Raw genomic sequence first — 24,152 nt, 5'->3', positions numbered from 1 at the left:
TATCTGGAACGATGCACATGATACATCACTCAATCCCTCTTCCCTGAAACTTAGCTGACAAGAGCATCACTCTCCCCATTTCACGGGAGAGGGAGGGAGACCCAAGGGATTTGGCAACTTGGTGAGGGGTCCCACAGCCAGTGAGCTGCAGAGACAGAACAGGGGCCGAGGACTGACATGGAGCCTTTGCACTTCCTGTAGTCATTAGATGCTCACCTACCCAGCCGGACACACAGATGTACACACGACAGACACATACACAGTCACACACAGACACGCTCCCCCCCCCAGATAACACAGACAGACACAGGCACACACAAAGACATACAGACACACACAGATAAATAGTTACATGCACACAACACACACCCACACACCTAGACACATGCACGGATATGCACAGACATGGTCCCGTGAGCTGTGGTCCTTGGAGAAGATTTCCTGGCGCTTTGGCTAGGGTCCTCACATGAATAAATCCTGAGAAATCTTCTTTTTGGGTATTCCCTGGCCAGTTCCAATCCAATCCTTCTAAATAAATCCAGCCGGGGAGGGGCAGGAGGAAGGCAAGAGGGATGGAATCGCAGGGAATCTGGCGGCTATTCCCACTGGAATCAAGTGCTCTGCTGGGTTGTTCATTCTTTCTCAACAAGGCAGGTGATGCCTCTGGCTGGCTGGGCTGTGTGCTGCCTGGTCCTCCGCGGGCAATCAGCCCCTTGTCCCGCGGGGCATTACCGTCTTCCAGCCCCCACTCCCCCCAGGAGCCTCGTTTTCCTCGGAAGCAGACAAAAACCTGGGTTTGGAGTCAGACCCTGTTTCCAATCAAGCTCAACTCCTTTTCAACTGTGTGATCTCGGGCAACAAACTTTCCTCATCTGTAAATTGGGGATTAACCCAGGCAATTTTGCTAAAATGCTGAGTACTGAGCCCAGCGCAAAACAGGTGCTCAGTCCATGGCGCTCCCTTTCCCCTTTCCCCTCAAGCACTCTCTCTTTACCCTTCCGGTGTGGCTGGTTCCTTGACAGTCACACTGGGGTCATGTTCATACCCCCAGCTTCTGACCCAGGCCCTGGAACATGGTAGATGTTCCACAAATGCGTATTCAATGAATCTTTCCAAAATCCAGATCTGCTCCTGACTCTCTTGTACCCCCAAAACTCGTCAGTGGGTGTTCATTTCCTTCAGAATTGCAGGCTGAGCTCTTTAGCCTGGCATTTGAAACCTCTTGTCACCTGATCCCAGAATCACCACCTCCCAATACTACCCTTAGCCCTCAGACCTGGGTGACTGGGGCCCCTGCCCTGGGCCTGTGGTTTAGAAGGTCCCTCTCTGGGGGCACCTGGGTGGCTCAGTGGGTTAAGCATCTACCCTCAGGTCATGATCCTAGGGTCCTGGGGTCGAGTCCTGCATGGGCTCTCTGCCCAGCGGGGAGTCTGCTTTTCCTCTCTGTTCTGCCCCTCCCCTCTGTTCATGCGTGTGCATGCGTGCGCTCTCTCTCAAATAAATAATAAAATAAAAGCTCAAAAAAAAAAAAAGAAGGTCCCACTCTGGCTTTCCTCTGGCCAGACCCATCCCCAGGGGTAAGCAGTCTGCAAGATCAAGGGGACATGTCCACCCAGAAGCCACACCTCCTCCTCTGGACTATGCTTTGGGGTCTGGGCCCCAAATTCCCTGCTGAATGGCCCCAGGTTTGCTTCCAGTGTCTGCCTGGGACTCTTCCCTGGGTCATCTTCTGGCAGTTGGACCACACTTCTGGTGTGTGCGTCCCTAAGTCCAAGGGGTGGCCACGTGTCGGACCTGTGGGTGGTGCTTGGCCCTATTCACGTGAGGCCTCATGCGTACCCGAGGCCCTTTGCAGAGTGAGATGGAATTGGTGTCGGGAAGAGAGGAGGTGTGTGTGGGGGTGCTCTTGACATGACCTCCATTGGTATGCTTGCCCTGGGCCCAGGAAATATTAGGGGTGGGGCCAGTACCCCCACCTTTCTGACTGCCTGGCAGGAAAGAGGGCGCTCAGATGTGGAGGCGGGGTAGTGTGAGCGTGGGTTTGGAGGCCTCTGTGTTGGGGACTCCTCTGTTCTCTGGTCTGGAGCTGTCCTGCCTGTTGATACCACGGCTGGGCAGGGATGAGCCATCCTATCCGTGGGGAGGAAGCATTCCAACTGAGGGGACGAGGTGGTCATCAGTGGTGTCGGGAGGTTCCACTCTCTGGCCTTGGGGTGGAATACCACATGTAGTTCCGCTCCAGTTTTTGGCCCTGCCCGGGAGCCGGTGAGGGAGGGCCCTGCAGAGAGGGAGAGCAGGGGCAGTGGGAGCCCCAAACCCCCGACCAGGGCCAGGCGCCCTGAGTGTTGGGTGGGGTCCCGGGAGCAGCCCTAGTGAGGGGCTGGGCCAGCTCCCATCAGCCCCCAGCTGGGCTTTACTCACCAGGCTGCGTGAGAGCCTTGCTCCCAGGAGGCCTGGACTCAGTCCCCAAGTAGACTCATAGGATGAGGGTGGCATGGTGGGCCTGGCACGTGACCCCAGGCCTCCTCCTTTTGCCTCATTTGGGTTCTTTATCGAGGTATAATTTATATACAAGAAAGTGTGCCAATTTCACGTGTACAATTTGATGACTTATGACAAATGCATACAGTGGTGTCACCATGACCACAGTCGTGATGGAGAACATGGTCATCTCCCTTGTGCCCCCTTGCAGGTGTCCCTTCCCTCACCCCCAGGCCCAGGTAACCACCTATCTGTTTTCCGTGTGGTCTTGCCTTTTGTAAGATTTCACACGGATGGGCTTATACGGGATGTGTCTTCTGTGTCTGGCTTCTTTCATTCAGCACAGTTATTGTGAGACTCACCATGCCCGTTGCTGTGTCTGTGCATTCCTTTTCATTGCCGAGGAGTGTTCTGCGGTAGAGAGGTGTCACACTTTGTCCATTCACCAGCTGATGGATGTTTGGGTTGTTTCTAATTTGGGGCGATTGCATATAAAACTGCAGTGAACAATTGCATACAGGTCTTTGTGTGGACATATGTTTTCATTCCTCTTGAGCGAAATTGCTGCATCACATGGTAAGAGGATGTCGAGTGTTTTGCAAAGTGGCTCTCCTATTTTGCCTTTTCTCTAGCAGGGTTATGAGAGTTCCGGTTCCTCCATATGCTCGCTAAAACTCTTCAACCCAGGACTCCTGCCCCGGAAGCCCAAGCAGTGGAGAGATGGTGAATTGAAGGGGCCAGGTGGGTGGTGGAGGCTTGGCTGGGCTGCTTATCTCTGTGAGGACTTAGGCTGTCAGAGTAACAAGAATCTCCAGAGATATGAAGATCTGTGTTGTCATTTTAAAGATGGAAAAACAGAGGCCCAGAAAAGGGCAGGGACCTCTGTTCCTCCGAGAGGGATTTGGCGCTGGTACAGCTGGGAGGGGGGAGTGGAATGGAATGGGATGAGGAGATTTTGGAGTTGGCTCAGCCCCAGATTCTAGTCTTGGCTTAACCAATTACTAACCTCTCTCTGAGCCTCTACTCTTGCTTCTGCAAAACGGGGACAAAAACAACCTCATAGGCTAGACTGGGAGGCGTAAGTGCCTGGAGCTTGGTAAGTTCCAGAAACATTTATTGAGCATCTCCGATGTGCCAGGCACTTGGTACAGGGGAGAGAATGGAGAATGAGATAAACGCAGTCCCTGTGCTCTCGGAGCTTGCAGGACAGCGGAAGGAGAAAGATTATAAAGAAAGACATAAACCGATAAAGTCACTGATTATGAATTGCGACAAGTGTTATTTGAAGGAACCAAATTGTCATCTACTCCAGACAGGGCGATCAAAGAGTCTCTCCAAAGAGATGAGGATACTTAAGGGGAGGCCTGATGATGGGGGCAGAGCTGACCACGTGCAGAGGTGTTGTTCCAGCCTGTGGGAACAACAGAGGCAAAGGTGCCGAGGCTGGAAAGGACTGACCATACTCCGCGCCCAGGAGGGGCAGCACGACGCCGGCTGAGATCCGGGAGAGAGTAGTGTGGGGACATGAGAGGGATGTGGCGAGGTCCTGGTTGTGCTGAGCATTGCAGGAGTTTGGATTTTACATGAAGAACAGATTTATTTTAGAACCAGTGAGTGTTGGCTGTTATTATGCTTCCTCTTATTTTCCATCACTCAGGGGCCCTAATTCCCGGTTCAAGCCTTTTTCTGAAAACCAGATTCGGGCAGGTGCAAGGCTGGGGTCTGCAGGCAGCTGAGCCCGGGGGCCCCCCACCCCGACCTCTCCGGCTGGCCTGGCAAGCCGAGTGGTACCAGCTGGTGGTGGGGAGGGTTGGGGAGGCCATCTGCTGTTCTCCATTGTCCATCAGCCCATTGTCTGGTCCACGCCCTCTGCTCTGAGGACAGCGGGGACAATCGGGGAATGTGATCTGCGGGCTTCTGTTTCCCGGCCTGGCCCCTCGCCCCCACGATGACACCAGGAGAATGCCCCCCTGGGGGTGGAGGCAGGGGCTCTGCCAAGCAGGAGGCAGCCCCACCCGCATCCCTCACCATCTCCCTGGCAACCGCAGCTGCCAAATTGTTGGTTGGAGGGTTTTTTTTTTAGCGTCCCGGGTGGGGGTTTTTCTTCTTGCATCCCCCCGAAGGGTGGTTGCTCTTGGAAGAGGATGGGCTCATTGCCTCCTGAGGGCCCCAGCTCCTGGCCTGGTGACTGTGGACTCCTCAGGCCCCCTGGGAGCCCCGTGCAGGAACGCGCCAAGTCGGATCAAGCACATACTCAAGATGCCAGCAAGATAGAGGCACCAAAATAAACTCAAACGGTATCTGAGACAAAGCGTTCATGCTCTCATCATCCAAAAAAATCAGAGCGCTGTGAAACTTCTTTGTGCTCCTTCCATGTTTTAGTATTGTTTTTATTCGGACTGATACAGTGTGGGGAGCCCCACACTCTTCTCACTGCATTGGAGTCTCTGAAAGTCCAGACCTGGCCCTCAGGGGATGCGAAGGCAGAAGAACAGACCCCTGGACGACCACCTCACAGCCCTCCAGCTGAGAGATTCGAGCCTTGCAGGGCAGCTTGGAGAGCTGACTCGTTAGCTGCAGTTCAGGTGCTCTGTTTGGCGTCCCCGAAACCAAGAGGCTCAGATAGCAATATAATAGGCAGATATAATACTAGCCGATGTTTATTGAGCATTTACTATGCGCTGCTAATTGCCTTCTATATTTAATCTTCACAGCCAATTGGGGAGGTGTGATTATCATCTTTCCCATTTTATAGATTGGACCACTGAGGTGCAGAGAAGTTACATGTATCCTCCAAGTCACATAGCTCTTGGGCGACAGAACCAGGATTTGAACCCTGGTGGCTGAGCTCCATGTGCCAAGTGCTTATGCTCTCTCTCTATCTCCCTGCTACCCTGATTCTTGGTGGGCTGGTGCATAGCTGTTCTCCCAGGAGTGAGCCCTAGCCCCAGCCCCACTCCAGACCAGAACCCTGGGGAGATAAAAATAGGAGCCCAGGTACCTCCCCAGGCCACCCCGATGACTTGGCATAGCCTGTGGTTGGGCACTAGACTGACCTCGGTTTGTGTCCCTGCTCCCATACTTATTAGCTATGTGGACTTGGGCAAGCCGCTTCACCTCTCCGAAACTCATTCTCCCCTTCTGTAATTTGGGATAACAATCATACCTTCTTCAGTGGGATGAGTTAATATATGCCAAGCACCTAGAACAATGTGTGCCCTTAGAATGTGCTCGGTGAATGCTAAGCGTGGCTGTTATTCTTGCTTTGCCCCCCCCCCACCCCGCTTTAGGGTGATCGTGAGGACTGAGTAATGGGTGAAGGCACTTTGTATACAGAAGACAATTACACAAATGTCAGGGCTTGGTGTGACTCATATAAATATGGAGCCTTTAGTCTGGATAGCAGGAGGGGGTGGGGGCTGAGACGCGAACCAGCTTCCTGGGTGCTAAGTGCCAGCTCAGTGGGCTGGTAGCAGGGGCACCAGCAGCTAAGAGGTGCAAGAAGGCTTCCAGTCTGCACCACTCCCTGAGCCGAAGGAGAGAGCGTGGGACAGCAACCCCTGGCATATTTCCTTCCCTCCTGGGGCCTCAGGCTCCCCATCTGTAGAATGGGTGACTGGGGACCGGCTGATTTCTAAGCCTCCCCGTCCCAGCTCGGATTTTCTACGACTCTGATAGAATGAGCAGGTGTGTAACAATAAAAGTGGAAAACAGGCATGTGGTGCAGCAGATCGATTGCACAAGTGTGCCCCGTTCTCCCTTCTCTCTGTAAGCCTGCCATCGACAAATGACTCTGCAGCTTCTCCCTTCAGGGGGTGGGGGTCCGTGTCCCCAGCCCACGGGTCCGGCTGTCCCCGCTGCTTTGCTTGGGCTAATGCAAAGTGCTCGGGGGGGCACTGTGCTGGCTCTAAGCGTGCCTCCTCTCCCTCCCGGTCCGTCCCTTCCTCTCGCTCACGTTCTCTCCTTCTCCCTGGCCCTTGAGATCACCCTGCCAGCACCGGGCTTGCCTGCTCGTCCGCTGGAGGACGAGAGACAGGCGGCCCGGTCACTTCTGTCATCCCCGCTGACAGCCCGCTAGCTGTCAGCCAGGTGAGAGTGAGACCATCCTCGGCCCGCCAGACCCACCGGGGGGAAAGCAAGCCGAGGGGAGCCCCTCCCAGGGCAGCAGTGAGCCCCGCTGACTCTCAGGCTGCTCAGAGGGGATAAGTGTGTATTCTTGTTTGGTGCTTGTCACTTGGCTTTACTGATAACACGTCAGCAGGTAACGGGTACCCAGGGGAGGTGGGGGCAGGGCAGGGGGCGTGTTTCAGTGCCATGCTTGAGACCTGAAGTTCTAGATGGACACTGTCATCTGTGCTTTCGATTCCAGCTCTCCCACTTTCTAGCTGCATGGCCTCGGGCGAGTTACTTCACAGGGCGAGTTACTTCACTGTTTGCTCTAAAACTTAGCGAATCATGGAACCCACCTTTGAGGTTGGCCTGTGGATTGAGTTAAGGCACGTAACGCACTTAGAGAAACTATGCCCTTGGTACAGTTTTTAGGGGTTTAAGGTCTGCGGTCAGATAAGGTGAGACTGAGTCCCGCTTCTACCACTGACTGGGGCCATGACCTCAGTCCTTTCTAAGCCACCCTGCCCTGATCTGTAACCTGGGGCTCTGACTAGCACCTTCCTCATCACTGAGGTGGTGGGTACAAAGGGCTTGGCCTGGTGCTTGCCCCAGGGGGTGCTCAGGACGCCTCAGTTTTGGGGAGCCACCTACTGCTCCTGGCAACATGTCCCTTGGAGACCAGCTCTAAGTCAAATTCCTCAGATTAAAGACGGTGGAGCTGAGACCGAGAGTGGGACTTGCTCAAGGTCATACAGCGTCCGTGGCCAGAACCTTGAGGTCCTGACCTGTAGCCTGGAGCGCTTTCCATGGTTCAAGGGGGTCATGCCCCTAAGAGGTATGTGTGTTCTGGGTTAGGGGGCTCAAAAGAGCAGACCGACCTGGACCCTGCAGCCTGTCCCACACAGGCTACATGGAAGGAGCAGGCTCTCTCTCCCAGGGTGGCGAAGCCTCTCATTGACCTCTCCCACCAGCCTGTCCAGGCCTGGTGCAGGAGAGCTCCCAGAGAGATGGACCAGGCCCCTGACCACGGAGCACCCTGCGTCCTGGGGTCAGGATGTGTGGGTGGCGAGTGACCCCTGTGACACAGGCCTCAATATGAGCACCGAGGACAGCAGGGCCTAGGGTCCCGCCTCGGGTATCCACGGGGATGTTGGGGCAGGGCCCATTGGGGGCAGAAGCAGAGCCAGGCCTAGAACCCAGGCCTCCTGATCCCCCGTCCTGGGGCTTTTTGCTTTGCTTTCCTCTGCCGCCCCTCTTTCCCGGCCACCTCCAGCTCCCCCTGCCCTGTGGGTGTGACAGAGAGAAGGGAGGAGCCAGGCGGTGTGGAGCCTGCCCCACCCTAGGTCTCAGCCTGGCTCAGGGAACTTCCCTGGGGCTGTCCTGCAGCCCCACCTCTGTCCCGGATGATTACAGGGCTGCGGGGCCAGACCCTCCCTTGTGGGTCTTCCCTGGGGAACTGGTCCCCGACCTCATTGTCTGTAGGGGGCCGGCACAGATGCTGAGTCAGAGATTCCCCAGGCCCCAACCTGCCTCTGTGGATGATGACCCTCCAGGTCTTAGCTTGTCTCCAGGGAGGAGGCAAGGGATTCCCTGCCTCTCTCTGTCCCTTCCCTGGGCTGGCCTGCAGGGTTGAGGGTGCTGGGGATGTGTGTATGTGTTGTTTGTTCTGTGTGCTCGCTGGGAACATGGCAGGTAGGTGTGTGGGTGTGTTCCCCGGCGTTCTCACCGTACCCTTTTCTGTCCAATGTGTTGGCCTCCTGTGCATGAGTTGTGTGCACAAGTCATGCACGGTGTGTGTGCATGCATCAGTAGGTGACAGAGCCCTTGGGGCAGGGGCATGCTGGGCTCACATCCCGAGCACTTACCATACACACTGTGTGCATTGTGTGTGAACTGAGTGTATGCACGTTGTGTGTGTGTGCAGGTGTGTATGTACACAACATAAGCACACCATTTACTGTACACGTTGTGAATGCACAGTGGTCGGTCCTCAGAACCAGGGGCTGGCTCTGGGGGTGGGCTGGGGAAGGGCTTCAAGTTCCGGTGATCCCACCAGCTTGCCTCAGACCCCGCTTCCTGGTGCCTGCTCGCACAGCTCACACAGGCCCAGGGAGCGGAAATTGTCTGTAGGGAGCTGGAGGGAGTGGATCCCGTCGGGCTGGATCTGCCCTGGACGCTGTGCCACTCAGAGACCTGGGCACCTGCATTTCCTACTGGCAGAGATGGGGGACGCAGGTCCTGGGGGGCTTCTCTTGGCCAATCTATCCCTTCATCTTTGGCCCCCAAAGAACTTTTGCCTCTGGGACCCCTGCTGTTTTTGAGGGTCCTTGAACCTCCATGCAGGGGTGCAGGTGAGCTCCTGGAAGTACCTTGGTGCACTTGACCTTACAGCTGGCCTTGTTCCAGCCAGGAAGGAAAGAGCTAGGTGGCCTGGAACCCAGGTGTGTTGGCATCCAGGTCCTGGGCCCCCAGCCACTGCTCCATCTTGCCAGAGACTCCTGCAGCCACCTGATGGGGTTGGGGAGGGAAAGGTAACAGTGGAAACTCATATGCATCCACCCATGTGCCCTCATGTAATCTAGGGCATAAGACACAGCATGGCCTCCTCACCCCCATTCCGGGGCTGCCATGGCAACGCAGAAGTTGGCTAACCATCTGCCGCCTGTGGGGACCTCAGTCAGGCCTTTGCCATGCTAGGAATTAGTGTGGGGAGGCACCTGACCTGATCCGGGGTGGCTATTGGCCACATCTGGCACCCTGCAGCCCTGGGGACTTTGGAGATGATGCAGCCTGAGGTCCCTCTGGCTGCTGGAGAAGAGTGACCCGCGAGAGAGCCCATGGTTCTCCCTGGGGTTAACCTCTTCTGGTAACATCCTCTCCCAGGGAAGGGTCAAAGATTTACTCACACTACAGCGTAAATGACTAACCCCTTTTGCAAGAGCAGTGGGTTGAGGAAGTGTAGATAGTTGGGCTTTAATAGGAATTAGAAGTTTAAATAAACCAATTATCAATAGAGAAGATTTGGGGCATGAGAGGGAAGTGTAGGGATGTTAGACATTTAAAAATTGAGTTGCGGGGGCACCTGGGTGGCCCAGTCGGTGAAGCGTCCTACTCTTGATTTCGGCTCAGGTCATGATCTCAGGTTTGTGAGACTGAGCCCCACGTCAGGCTCTGCACTCAGCCTGGAGTCTGCTTGAGATTCTCCCCTGTTGCCCTCCCCCCCCCCCGCCGCTTGAGCTCTCTCTCAAATAAATAAATAAAATCTTTAAAAAAAAGATTTAGTTGTGAAGCTGGTTCTGGGTATGTGGTTGGGCCACTGCAAACCTAACTTGTCCCTAGGAGTTGGTGGCAGGAGGGGAGGGACCTGGGCCTCATGTGGCCTCTGTGTCACTGAGGCCTTTGTCTCTGCTGGAAGCTGTTTTCTGCTGGTCTCCGAGATCCTCCTACCCCCACTTCTGGCTCCTCTGCGATTGTTTTCCTTGGGAAAATGTTCTCATGTTCTCCCTTGGATTCTCTACTAAGTGTGAAAAGAGCAGTGGAAAGAAGGAGTAAGTCAGGATTCCAGGAGACCAGTGAAGTGGGGGTGGGGTGCAGTGGTGGGGGTGGGGTGGAGGAGTGGGGGTGGGGTGGAGGGGTGGGGAGGGGTGGGTGGGAGAGGGAGACTGAGAGGGAGAAATAGAAGGCAGGTCTGAAGGAAAATGGGACCAGTTGCAGGTTCTGTTTGAATCCCTGGTCTATCCCTAAGAGGGCACGTGAGTGTGGGCGAGTGGCTTCTCCCCCCTGTGCCTCAGTTTCCTTATCTGTAAAATGGGTACACTCCTTTCCCGGGGTGGCTGTGAGCACCGGGGGAGATGCCTGTGGAGGCCTGGCACGGTGAGAGCACACAGCGTTGCTTGGGAAACCGCAGTCTGCACCCAGGCCCCTCTGGCATGAATTCTGTGTCAGAGAGGGAAGTTTCCAGCCCCTACCCCAGGGCCTTCACTCTTAGGAGGAGGATGCTCTGGCATCTGAGCCTGTCTCCTGCTGACCTGGGTCCCACAGTCTGCCCGAGTGAGGAACCCCCTCCCACAGGCCCTGGGCAGGTCCCACAGGCCCTCTCCTTGCCAGGCGACAGATCCACAGGCTGGGAGTAACCCACATAAATCGAGGTCGGTGTACTGTGCAGAGCCGGGATGCCGGAGTCCTCCACCTCAGGGGCCCCTGGACCCAATCCCAGGCCCAGGAACTGGGACAAACTGGGAGATAAACAGGGGAGTCATTCTCAAAGGCGGAGCCCACCTCCTGGCCACGCCCAACACCCGGGCAGCCAGGCCCCAACAGCACCCAGCTTGGCTCAGTAGGGAAGATAGGAGGGTAGAGTTCTGAAGTGGAAGGTGGGAGCGGGGCAGCATATCAAACCTTCTCCACCAATGAGCTCCTTTCTGTGAAATTCTAGCATCTGCAAATTTATTTCTGCCAGCAATTTACCTTTTCTGCAAGCAAGAGAAATCTGTTCTTGTTTGTGAGTCACTGCTTTTTTTTTGAAAGATTAGAAAAAGAAGCATCTGTGGCTGGGAATGAAACGGGGGTGGGGGGTGAAGTTCAGTGGCAAGGCCAGTAAAAATAAGCTCTGGCATAAAAGTCTAACGGTCTCACTCCCATTCAACCAGAGAGATTATTTTGTTGGCTGGAGGTACATGGCTTTATTAATACCCACACAGCATCCTTTTTGATAAAGCAAACATTTTCTAAGTAAATAAACTTTGAAGCTTAAAATTGAAAGCTCTCCTTGACACGATGTAATAAACTGGAAAATGTGCTGTCTGTAGAAACCTATTAGCAAATAGTAAGCCGAGTTAGAATGGTCTGGGTAAGAGTTCAGCATTAGATCCACTGCTGGGGGCTGGAGAAGCTGGCTGGCCCCTGTCTCTGGGGATTAAGGCTGGGCCACCATCCTGTCCTCTGTAAGGGACACTGCTACTAGAAGATCCCCTTAGGGGTCCTTCTAGGGACTGTACTCCTTCCCCCTGGGGCCTTGGTCAGGCACCTCAGGCCACACTGCGTGGTGTTGCAGAATCCGCCAGTTGTCCCCCAGTGTTCCTGGTCCCCCAGCTCAAGACTACATTTCCCAGCCTCCATTGCAGTTAACCTGCCCATGTGACTGGAATCTAGCCAATGGGATGGAAGTGAAAGTGCCAAAGGCAATTTCTGGGTGTGCCCTTAAAAGGACGGGAGTGTGCTTTCCTTTCCCCTTCCCCTCTTCCTGCTGCTGGAAGACCCCTTGGATCCCAGGATGGAAGCCACATGTGGAGGACGGCAGAGCTGTCCTGGACATGTACCTCTGGACTGTCATATGAGAGAGAAGTAACCTTTTATCTTGTTTAAGCCAATGTATTTTGGGGCCTATTTGTTACAACAGCTTATTTTGTACCTTACCTTCTTCATGCGGCAAACACAACTTGACAACCAGCCCAAATCCTGAGTTGCTTATGTGTGGTTCAGCAGCAATTTCTTTAGCACTGTGGTTCAAAGCCCGTGAGACCTGCCTTCAAGCCGCTGTGCTTTTACCTACAACTTTGGGCAAATTACTTAATCTCACGGCACTGGGAAGATTTCAGTAAGAAATATCTTGTACACGGTGACCCTGTGTCCACACTCATATGTCACTGGGACAGAGCTTAGCCTTATGACATGCATGGCCCTCTGATAGCTTCTACCCCAATGGTTCTCAGAGTGCGGTCCCTGGACCAGCAGCATGAGCATCACCTGAAAACTTGTTAGAAATGCAATTTCTGGGTGCCTGGGTGGCTCAGTTGGTTGGGCGACTGCCTTCAGCTCAGGTCATGATCCTGGAGTCCCCGGATCGAGTCCCGCGTCGGGCTCCCTGCTTAGTGGGGAGTCTGCTTCTCCCTCTGACCCTCCCCCCTCTCATGCTCTCTCTCTCAAGTAAATAAATAAAATCTTTAAAAAAAAAAAAAAAAGAAATGCAATTTCTTGGGCCCCATCCTGGACCTGCTAAATCAGAAAGTCTGGGGTATTGCCTCCCAGTCTGTTTTAACAAGCCTTCTGGGTGGTTCTGATGCAGTTAAAGTTTGAGAACCACTGTTTTACTACATCTTTAAAAAAAAAATGCTATTTATCGCCTACTAAATTGGTCTCATAACCCACTAATATGAGTCAGACTCATGTAGACTTAACAGATGTCAGTCTGTTTTCCTGCCAGTGTTCATTTCTTTTTCTTCTTCAACTTCCCAAAATTTCGGTAGAGGCATTTACCCCTAGTCCATGGTTCCAAGGATAGGTCAAGACCCCTGGTCGACTGACACAGTAGTTAGTTCAGGGATGAGCATGGGATCCTTCTTGTCCAATGAAACCCAATCCTAAGACATTTGCTGCAACTATGGGGAAAGACAGGCTCTTTCCCCAGGGCTTGCTGAGCTGTAGATGAGAGCCCAGGACTGCCCTTGGCACTGTTGCTGCCCCTGGGGGAGGGGCTGCCTGACTCCGCAGGCATCTCAGAGGAGGGGAGCTAAGGGATGGAGGAGGCAGTGTGCAGATGCTTTTGGCTTACTGTGTCTCCTTAGGCCTGATCTCAGGTACAGCTGCTGGTGTCCACCTCGAGCTTCTCTGGAGCTGAGGAGCCTGCCCAGCCAGAGCACGGGTGCAGCTCTGCCCCTCGGGAGGTTAATCCCCTTCCAGGCCACTCTCAGCCAGTGTAGTGAGGGGGGACCAATACCCCGGCTCCTGCTCTTCAGAAGGACAATGCTGGGAGGCAGCGTGCTTCTCAGAGATTCCAGAGGAGTCCAGCCCATGTTGCTTATCACAGCAAATGTGGAAACACACCCTTTCTCCCGCTTTCCTTCTTCCTTGTCTCAATCTCCTCTCTCTCCCATGCCTGCTTTCTGCAATGCCTCTCAAATAAACCACCAGCATCCAGGTCCCTGTCTCAGGCCTGTTCTCACAGAAACCCAAGCTAAGACAGATGCCTGTTGACATTTGAGCTTTCGGATCCAGCCATACATGAAACAAACTCTACTCCTGGACTTTCCAGTTAAGTGAGCCAAAAAAAGGTCCCCCTTTTTTGTTATGTGTATTAGTTACCTATTACCAGATGGATAATGGTTTCCTATTACCGTGTAACAAATTACCCCCAGCCTTAGTGGCTTTCAACAATAACATTTAGTATCTCACGATTGCTGTAGGTGAGGAATCCAGGGGTGGCTCCCCTGGGTCCTCTGGCTCAGGGTCGCTCATGAGATTGTAATGAACGTGTCAGCCTAGACTGACTTATACCTGCATCCTCTCAAGGCTCAACAGAAAAAGGACCAGTTTCCGAGCTCACTTGTGGTGGCAGAATTCAGTTCCTTGGGGGCTATTGAATGGAGGTCCTCAGTTCTTCACTTTCTGTTCCTTGCTATGTGAGCTTCATCATGGGGCCGCTCCCAACATGGCGGCTGGCTTCCAGCAGAGCGAGCATGGGAGGGAGCCAGAGAGGGCAAGCCAGGAGCCCAGAAGGCAGAGTCTTTTGTCACCTAATTTTGAAAGAAACATCCCAATACTTTTGTTGCTTTTTTTTTTTTTTAATGTTAGAAGCGTAACAGTGCAGCCTCAAGGGGAAGGGATTACACAAGGACCCAAAACCAGGGAGTGGGGATCACTGGGAGCCAGCTTAGAAGCTGCCACCACGGGCCCCAGGGAGCATGAACCCTTGCTGTTCTCTTCATGTAGGACTTTTCTTTCTGCTTGATTTTCACCATGCTGTGATGCCACCAGCTAACCTTTATTTCACGTTTATCCTGTGTCCGTCCTTGGACCAAGACCTTGACCTGTGTGATCTCATTTCATCCTCCCTTATGAGATCAGACCTGAGAGCATCCTCATTTTATAAGATTAGGAAACTGAGGTGCAGAGAGGTTAAGTAACTTGCCTGAAGACCCCCAGCTTATTAAGTAGAGTCATTGGAATTCATCAGAGACAAAAGTCTTTACTTGCCAGGCGATCAAAACCGCCTCAACCTGGTGAACATAAAGGCATTCAAAGAGGCTTGAGCAAGTTCATTCACTCAGAGCCTTAATCCCCTGCCCTTTCACACGGGTCTTATGTTCCTCCCCGGAACAGTTTTCTGTTACTGAATTTTCATTACTGCCAGCATTTGTAAAGCTCCTTTGGGTCAGGGAGGCACTGGGGAACGTATTGAGGGCTATGGACCTTCCCCGCACCCCCTCCAAAAAATACACTCATTCACTCAGATCCATACTTGCCTTATGACTTCCTGTGGCAGGGGGCTTCCTGAAGGACCCCAGGGTGCCAGGATGGATTCTCATTGACTCACTTTGAGTCACGTGCCCAGCCTGGAACCAGTCACTGGAGCCTTGGGGATTTGGTGCTCTGGTTGGCCAGGTCCTTAGAGACCATGACATCCCATCCTCTCATTTTACAGATGGAGAAATTGAGGCTTAGAGGGGGAAGAGTGACTTGCTCCAGGTCACACGGCATTGGTGGGCCCTGGTATGGATGCACATACGAGCAGGTGCATTCACAAGAGCACATGTATGTGAGTACAAACATGGGTTTACGTGGTATGGACATAACATCCGGAGGCAGCATTGCGTAGTGGAATGAGGCTGCCTGTTCGAATTTTCTCTGTCACTTACACGTCCTGGGCAAGTTAATCTCTCGTGCAATCCGGCATGACTGTCCCTCAGCCTGCAGGTTCCTCCCAGTCTGGGAAGTGGCTGACCCAATCATGCATTCCCAGCCACTCAGTCCGGGCCTGGCTCGCAGTAGGCATTTAATAAGCACTAGGGAAATTGATCTGAAAAGCCACCCCCACCCCCCACCAAGGGTACAGAGGCTGAATTGACGGAAGTTGAGGATGAAATAGTGTTTACCCCGTGAGCCCCTGGAACACTGTCCTGCCAGGGGTTATTAGGTATCCCATGAGAAAAAGAAGGTGCTCTATGAGGAAATAAATTTGTGAAACACAACATGAATTGATTTCTTTACATTAGAACTCAGAATTCTTTTTTTTTAAAGATTTTATTTATTTGAGAGAGAGAGAGAAAGCATGAGCAGGGGGATGGGCAGAGGGATAGGGAGAAGCAGACTCCCTGCCAAGGAGGAAACCTGATGCTGGGCTCCCTCCCAGCACCCTGAGATCATGACCTGAGCTGAAGGCAGATGCTTAACCGACTGAGCCACCTGGTGCCCCTCAGAATTCTTCATAGGCTCAATTCATTGAATCCCTCAGAAGGAGGATATAGCACACAGTGTCTTCCAAGCTTGTTTGACCATGCAATCCTTTTTATTAAGTGGGATTTTTAAAGGATTAGTGTTGAGAAACATATTTTGGGAAATTCCAGACACAGAAGGATCAGCATGGACCGGGGTGGTGAGGGAAGGCTTCTTGGAAGAGGAGGCACCTCAGCTACATTCAAGGATAGGAGGATTGGGAAATTCTGCTGAGAGCAGGGAAGGCATCCTAAATGAATCACAGGAGAAAGCACTAAATATGATATAATACATTCGAGTGGAAAGACTTATACCTGACAAGTCTCCATTGGAGACAAGCATCAGAAGTGCAGTTCAGACTGGCTTAAGCAAAAATGGAAATTTATTGGGCCATGTTACCGATTTCAGGCATGGCTGGATCCAGGTGCCTGAACCACATCCTTAGGGATAAGTATTGGCTTCGTTCTAAGGCAGGCTCTCTTTCCAGGGGTACCTGTTATCTCTAGGCTCACATGCTGCCAGCTAGCAACCTCAGCAGGAAATGAGATGCTTATTATAATAACTTCAATCAAAGTTCCAGGATGGACTCTCATTGGCTCAGCTCGGGCCAGTCTGGGACCAATCACTGCAACCTAGGAGATCTATCTTGTGCTCTGATTGGCCAGCTCCTTAGAGATCATTGCACCCCATCCTCTCATTGACAGATGCAAAGATTGGAAACCAGAGAGGAAGAGCAACTTTTTCAGGGCCACACAGCAAGTGAGTGGCAGATGAGAGTAGGAGCTTTCGGTTCAGGGGCTCTTTCTGTTGCAGCTGGTGGGGGAGGGTGGGAGTTGGGGGGATAGGGGGGCACTTAGACCAGCGTGGCCTGAGGTCTTTGTACTGAGTGCCTTGGGGGAGCCCTGCCTGGAGAGACTGGAAAGGACAGGAGGTCAAGGCCCTGAAGGACCAACCGGCTGCAGGAACCATCTTGTGACCGAGTTGGCTCTGAGCTCATGTGTGATTGGCTGTGGCCGGTAAAAGTGAAGGGAGTGGACCAGAGGCCAAGTAAAGGGAATGGCTCCCTGGCTTCTGGTGGGGATGGGTGGGGCAGGGGTGTGTGAGGAGGATTTGTCAGAATGGGGGGGGTGTCTGTCTGAGGCCTGGGGTGTCTTACCAATTCTTCCTTCTCCCTGCACTTCCATATTGGAGCTGCCTCTTGATTCTACCTTCTAAAACCCTCCTAACAGTCCTCTTCTCTCTGGTTCTACTGATCCCACCGGAGTCCAAGTTACCATCATCTTGCACTTGGCTGCTGGCCACAGTCTTTTAAATGGTCTTCCCACTGGGGCACCTGGGCGGCTCAGTCAGTTAAGCAGGCGACTCTTGATCTCAGCTGAGGTCTTGAGGTGTGAGTTCAAGCCCCGTGTTGGGCTCCACACTGGGTGTGGAGCCTACTTAAAAAAAAATGGTCCCCCCACTTCCATTCTTGCTCTGCTGCCCCCACCCTCACCTCAATTTAGTCTCTTCATACAAGTCTGGGTGCCCTTTCAAAAGATCAGACCACATATCATTGTTAAATTTTCAAGGGCTCTTCATTGCCCCCAAGATGAAATCCAAACTGTGGCTCCTCAGCCTCAATCCTGCCTCTTCATGGAGAGTTCTACCCGCACTCCAGACATATGGATTTCTCCTTTGAATGGGTTTCTTCCTTTGAATGGGAAAAAGCCATATTCCCTTACCCCTGGGCCTTTGCGCATGCTGTTCCATTTGCCTGGAGTTCTCCTTTTCCCTCTCCTCCTGGCTAAAATCCTGCTCCTCCCTCAGATTTCTACTCAATGTCCCTTTCTTCCCTTGGGGAAATCTCTAGTGCCTTCCTTAAGACTGGAGTGGGCCCTTTGACTACAGTTCCCCACAGTGCCGCCTCCCTGGGAGGTGAGGGAACTCCAGAAAGGGAAGGGACCTATCTGAGGCCACATGATTGGTAAATGGCAGAGCTCGTGACATGCAGTTCAGCGAATAGGCACGGAGCGCCTGCTATGGGCCAGGCCCAGTACCGTGTGTCCCGCCCTAGGGGAGCCCTCAGACCAGCTGGGGAGAGAGACCTGTGAACAGGGGTGAGGACAGCAGCTGCAGGAGCTGGGAGGAGGGGCTCCAGACCTAATCTCAGGGAGACAGGGAGGGCTGGGGGGGTGATGTCTGAGTTGAAATCTGATGGACAGATGTCTAGGGACAGGTGAGATCATTCATTTGCTCACTGAGCAAATGAACAATTCTGCACATCTGCATCTTTGGGGATGTAGGTGTCAGGGGTTTGTGCGTGTGTGTGTGTGTCCATGTGTGTGTGTGAGTAGATGTTAGAAGGGATTGATACCCATTTATGTGCACCTGAGTGTCGGTATCACGCAGAAGGTGCTGTGCGTATGGATGCACACACGAGCAGGTGCATTCACAAGAGCACATGTATGTGAGTACAAACGTGGGTTTACGTGGTATGGACATACATCCGGAGGCAGCATTGCGTAGTGGAACGAGGCTGCCTGTTCGAATTTTCTCTGTCACTTACACGTCCTGGGCAAGTTAATCTCTCGGTCAGTCTGTTTGTCAAGAAAATGGGGAGAAGGATAGTAGCTCGCTGGCTAGGTAGGGTGCCTTCGAAGCCCCTGAGACAGGCACACAAGTGACTTACTCCGGGAGAGATGGGTAGGGAGTGAGGGAAGCAGGGAGCGCCGGAGGAGGTGCCAAGCTGAGAGGTGGCTTCATCTGATGAGTTGCCTTGGCCCGACAGGGGCGAGCCCTGAAGCCTGAACGATGCCCTGAGGTTGGCCCTCCCTGAGGGAAGGAGGCCGGCTCTTGCCTGTCGGTCATTGGCTCTGTGTCCCCAACCCTCCACCTGGAGAAGGAAATAACCTGAGGGCATTTTCTGGTGAGGCCATGTGGGCGGGCTGAGGGCAGCATTCCGGAACAGGGTGCCCGGGCAGCCTTTACCAGGCCCCTGCTTCTCAGAATGAGCTTCTGGGGACGGGTGGCATCGGCCTCCCCCCGAAGCTTGTTATAAATGCAGAGTCACAGGCCCTACCCCAGACCTGCTGACTCAGAAGCCCGCATTTTAACAGGATCCCCAGACCTGAATATGTAAGTTCAAGAAACACTGTATGAAGTAGTGACCTCATAGGGTTTGTTGTGAGGATTCAAGGGGGTTAAGTTATAGTAAGCATTTAAAACGCATGTAGCGTATAGCGTACAATAGGGGCTATTAGTATTATTTGCACTGAGATGTGTGGTGCTTGTTTGTTTATCTGGATACTTCTGTGCAAATACATGCACGCAGGGAGGAGGGCTGGCTACGAAATTGGCTGGATTCCGTGCGAAACGGAATGTGGGCCCCCTGTTAAAAAAAAAATCAACAGGAGACACAGCCTTCAACCCGGCGGGGGACGGGATACCCTTTGGAGCTTGGGGCCCCCTGTGAACGCACAGGTGGCCCGAGGGAGCAGGTCCCTGGATGGATGTGCGCCTGAGTTCCGAGGCCTCGCTGATCCGCTGGTTTCCTTTCTACCGTGATTTGGCCCATTCTTGTGGATTTAGAGCCCAGCGAGGGAAGTCTGGGTGAGGAGTACAGGCTGAGTGCCCCGATCTTCTGGGGTCGCCCCCAACCCCCAGAGCAGCATGTGCGTGTGTGTCTGAGGCCGCCTGGGTGATCTGGGGGAATCGTGAGAACTCTCGGCTGAGAAATGTTCTCTCACGTCTGCACGCTGCGAAGAGAGTATGTTCCCCCATGAATCCTGGGCACCCGTTCTCAGGGAGCTCTGACTGCTCAGTAGAAGGGGTGTGAAATTTAATTTGCACTAATTACCCCGAAGTGGGGGGCGGGAAATGAGCTGGCTCCGCGCATATTTGGCCTCTTCTTAGGTGCTAGGGTGGGGGTGGGGTGGGGGGTGCTGGTACCATGGCAACCGCAGCTGCTGGGATTTGGGGGAGGTTGATGCGGGGAGGGGAGGCAGTGGGCGAGGCTGGGGCAGACCTGGGACCTCTGTCCCTGTGACTGTGGGGGTCCCGATGGGGGGAAAGGAGAGGGAGGGAGCCCCTCGCCCTGCTACAGCTGGGTGAGGTCTTGTGGGGAGAAGATCAGCAGCTCTATCCCAGGAGACAAGAGGGGCTGTCCCAGTCTGGAGGGAGAGAACCGAGTTTCAACCATTCCGTGGGGGCAGGGGTGTCCCTCTCAAGTCCCCAGGGCTTGGGCTGAGCCGGAGGGCAGAAACCCAGAGGGGCAGCCGGCAGAGGGAGCACTGCAGGGGAAGGAGGGGCTCTGGAGCCAAGAAAAATGCCCTGCAGGTCTCCTCTTACTTCAGTCCCACGCCTTCCTCAGCCTCAACTCTCCCCCTCTGCCCCTCGTCCCCTCCCCCTTCCCGGCCACCTCCCTGCCTCCCTCCTCTCTCCCCACAGCCGCTCTTTCCTGCCACCACTAGAGGGCGCCGAGGCGCCGTGGTCGCCCTTGATTTATCTGCCTAGGACCGGCTGTGGCCGCCTGGATGGGGCGGGTGCGGAGGCCCCACAGCAACTGGGTCCTTAGAAGAGCTGGGCTGATTCTGCTCTGTTTGGAGCCTGGGGCAGGTCTGCGCTGTCCCTAGTGGCAGAGGCTGTCACCAGGACTTCTCCCTAACAACCTCAAGGGGAGGAGGTTTTGGAGGAGAGGGTGTTCCCTTGGGACCTGGAAGGAAGAAGCCTGGATTTCCATCCCAGCCGCCTTACTTCCTCCTGCTTGGCGTCACCTTGGGTAAGTCACATCACCTCTCCAAGCAGCAGTTGTTGTTTTTTTTTTTTCTTTCTGTAAAACAGGGGCAACCCATTCCACCTCAGTTGTGAGAATAGGACAGAGTAAGTACAGGCACTCAAGTAGGAGCTTTCCTTTTACCTTAGTAGGTCAGAGAGAATCTTAAGCATGGAGCCTGACGAGGGGCTTGATCTCATGACCCTGAGGTCATGACCTGAACTGAAGTCAAGAGTTGGACATTTAACTGACTGAGCCACCCAGGTGCCCCAATGATATTAATTTTTATGATCCATAAACATAGGATGTCTTGTGTTTAATTTAGATCTTTAATTTTTTCTTTTCTTTTAAAGATTTTATTTATTTGAGAGAGAGACAGAGCACGAGAGAGAGAGAGAGAGCACGCGCCAGCATAAGCCGGGCCAGGGGGAAGGGCAGAGGGAGAGGGAGAAGCAAGTTCCCTGATGAGCAGGGAGGCTGACACAGGGCTCCATCCCAGGACCTCGGGATCATGACCTGAGCTGAAGGCAGACGCTTAATCGACTGAACCACTCAGGCGCCCCTTTTCTCTTCTTTTTAAGCTTTTTAAAAAAATTTTTATTTAAGTAATCTCTGCACCCAACGTGGGGCTTGACGTGACCACAAGATCAAGAGTCGCATCTTCTGACTGAGCCAGCCAGATGCCTCTAGGTGTTCTCTAATTTTTTTAGTAAGGTTTTGTGGTTTTCAAAGTATAAGTTTTGCACTTCTTTTGTCAAATTTATTCCTAAGTATTTTATTTTTTGATACTAACTAAATGGAACTGTTTTCTTAATTTCATTTTCTTTGCAAGTGTGTAAAAATACAGTTGATTTTTGTATATTGATCTTGTATCCTGCAACCTTGCTCAACTTGTTTGTTAGCTCTTAATTTTTAGTGGATTGCTTAGAATTATCTGTATATATGATCATATCATCTGTAAATAGAGGCATTTTACTTCTTTCTTTCTTTTTCTTGCCAAAGTGCCCTGGCTAGGACCTCCAATACAATGTTGAATAGAAGTGGTGAGAGTGGGTATCCTTGTCTTGTTCCCTATTAAATTAAATTGATTACTTAATTTGGGGGGTGGGGCAGAGGGAGAGAGAGAATCTTAACCAGGTTCCACGCTTGGCGTGGAGCCCAACATGCGGCTCGATCTCATGACCCCGAGATCATGACCTGAGCTGAAATCAAGAGTCAGACACAACCGAATGAGCTACCCAGGCGCCCCTGTCTTGTTCCCAATTTTAGGAGAGCAATTCAGTATTTCACCATTAAGTATGATGTTAGCTGTGGATTTTTCAAAGATGCCCTTCATCGAGTTGAAGAAGTTCCCTTCTATTCCTAGTTTGTTGAGTGTTGTTTTTTTTTTAATCATGAAAGGATGTTGGATTTTGTCAAATGCCTTTTCTGTGTTTATTGAGGTAATCATGTGACTTTACAAAACCCTGATACGATATGGTGTATCACGTTAATTGATTTTCAGATGTTAAACCAACCTTGCATTCCTGGGCTACATCCCACTTGGTCATGGTGTATAATTCTTTTTATATATTGCTGGGTTTGGTTTGCTAGGATTTTATTGAGGATTTTGCATCTATATTCATAAAAGATATTGGTCTGTAATCTTTTCTTCTGATGTCTTTTTCTGGTTTTGGTAGTAGAGTAATACTGGGATGGTCTTTATTTCTCCTTCTTTTTTGAAAGATGGTTTTTCTGGCTATAGGGTTCTTGGGGCAGTATTTTTCTTTAAGCACTTTGAATATGTTTTCCCATTGCCTTCTAGCCCCAGTGTTTCTGATGAGAAGTCAACTCTTACTTTTATTGAGTTCCCTTGTAAGTGATAATTTTTCTCTCGCTCTCTTGGAGATTTCCTCCTTATCTTTGGCTTTCAGCACTTTTGCTACTTTGAATTTATCCTTCTTGGAGTTTTTTGAACTTCCTAAATCTATAAAGTTTTTCATAATTTGGGACGTTTTCAGCCATTATTTGAATTTTTTTTTCTGCTCATTTCTTTGTCTCTTCTCTTTCTGATACTCCCATTATGCCTGCATTAGTGAACTTAATAGGGTTCCCCACTTACCTGAAGCTTATTTTCTTTTGTGCTTTTTTCTGTCTGTTCTTTAGATTGCATAATCTCTACCAATCTATCTTCAAGTTTGCTAATTATTTCTTCTGCCAGTTCCAATCAACTGTTGAGCCCCTGTAGTGAAATTTTCATTTCAATTATTGTACTTTTCAGCTCCAGAATTTCCATTAAAAAATAACTCTGTCCCTTTTTTAATGTTCTCTATTTGATGAGACATTGTCATCATACCTTCTTTTACTTCATTAAGCATGACTTTCTCTAGTTATTTGAAAATATTTATAATAGCTACTTAGAATTCTTTGTTAAATCTGACATCTGGTTACTCTCACAGGCAATTTGTTGCTTGTTTCTTTTCTTGTATGTGGGCCAAAATTTCTCGTTTATATGCATAACTTGTAATTTTTTTTTTGTTGGAAATTGAACATCTTAAATAATATATGATAGCAATTCTGGTCTTCTCTGAGGATATAGTTTTTGAGATTATTGTTTGAGATTTGTTCTGACCCTAAGACGACTCTTCTTATCTGTCTCCTTCCCTGGTTCTCTCTGATCAACTGGTCAGTTTATGATTTAGTTAAATGTCAAATGAACCCCCTGGTCTCCTCTTAATTGTTTTTCACTGCAATATTTATTGGTTTTGAGAGTGTCCTTAAGCTTTAACTTCCCCAGACTGTGTTGCAAATGAATTCAGTGCTTTTGAGACAAGTTTTGGAACTCTTAATTTATGGTCTCTCTCTCCCCTTGGGCAAGGTATCTGAGCCAGGGTTCTGGAACTGGGTATGGGGACAGTGGCACTCTTCTTTCTGAGTGACATTCCTCCTTTAGGAGCTGGGTAGTTGATGGAGTGGGGGCTGGCTGTGGTCTCTGGTCTTCTCAGTTTGCTTCTCCTGGCATGGGAACTCTGCTTTATGAGTGAGCCAGGATGAGGGTGATTGGGGCCCCAGCATGCCATACACAAGGCAGAGCCTCCATCCCACTGTGGGGGCTGGGAAGAAGAAGGCTGCCATCTCTCAGCTGTACTCACCTAGACATAGCGTGTGCAACAATAAGCTGAGGCAGGATGAGATAGACCGATATCCTGCCCTTCCTGGGAAGATACTGCAGGCCTCCAACCAGGAACTGGGGGGAGAGAGAGCCCTGTGGTATTGGCTGTGCCCATCTGGAGTGGAGTTTCCATAATGCTGAGCTGAGAAGGAAGGGGAAGGAAGTGGATCATAGTTCAGATGCTGCACACTCTTGCTGTTCTTACAGAGTTTTATTAGGTTTTCTTGAATGGATGTTTCTTCATTTGCTGTATGCACTTAGGACCATTTCCACAGACTTTAAGTGGTTGTTTTAAAATAATTTTCGGAGAAGATATTTGCAAATGACACTGCAGATAAAGGGCTGGTATCCAAGATCTATAAAGAACTTCTCAAACTCAACACCCAAAAAACAAATAATCAAGTCAAAAAGTGGGCAGAAGATATGAAAAGACACTTCTCTGAAGAAGAC

At 51.6% G+C, this 24,152-nt stretch overlaps 1 long non-coding RNA gene across 1 annotated transcript in view; it reads left to right on the top strand.

Annotated features, from left to right (window-relative positions):
- The first annotated feature begins 19,787 nt into the window (after positions 1-19,787).
- LOC115942606 (uncharacterized) overlaps positions 19,788-24,152 on the top strand; it is a 56,766-nt gene continuing 52,401 nt past the window's right edge. Inside the window, exon 1 of the long non-coding RNA XR_014144695.1 lies at positions 19,788-20,557. This is a non-coding gene — a long non-coding RNA (uncharacterized LOC115942606). The remainder of the gene's footprint in view (positions 20,558-24,152) is intronic.

This window comes from Leptonychotes weddellii, chromosome 4 (genome assembly GCF_054177405.1).
Source record: "Leptonychotes weddellii isolate Sample4059 chromosome 4, ASM5417740v2, whole genome shotgun sequence".
In the NCBI taxonomy this organism is placed as follows: Eukaryota; Metazoa; Chordata; class Mammalia; order Carnivora; family Phocidae; genus Leptonychotes; species Leptonychotes weddellii.
Note: the sequence above shows the minus strand (reverse complement) of the source record. Positions and strands in the feature narration are given on the sequence as shown.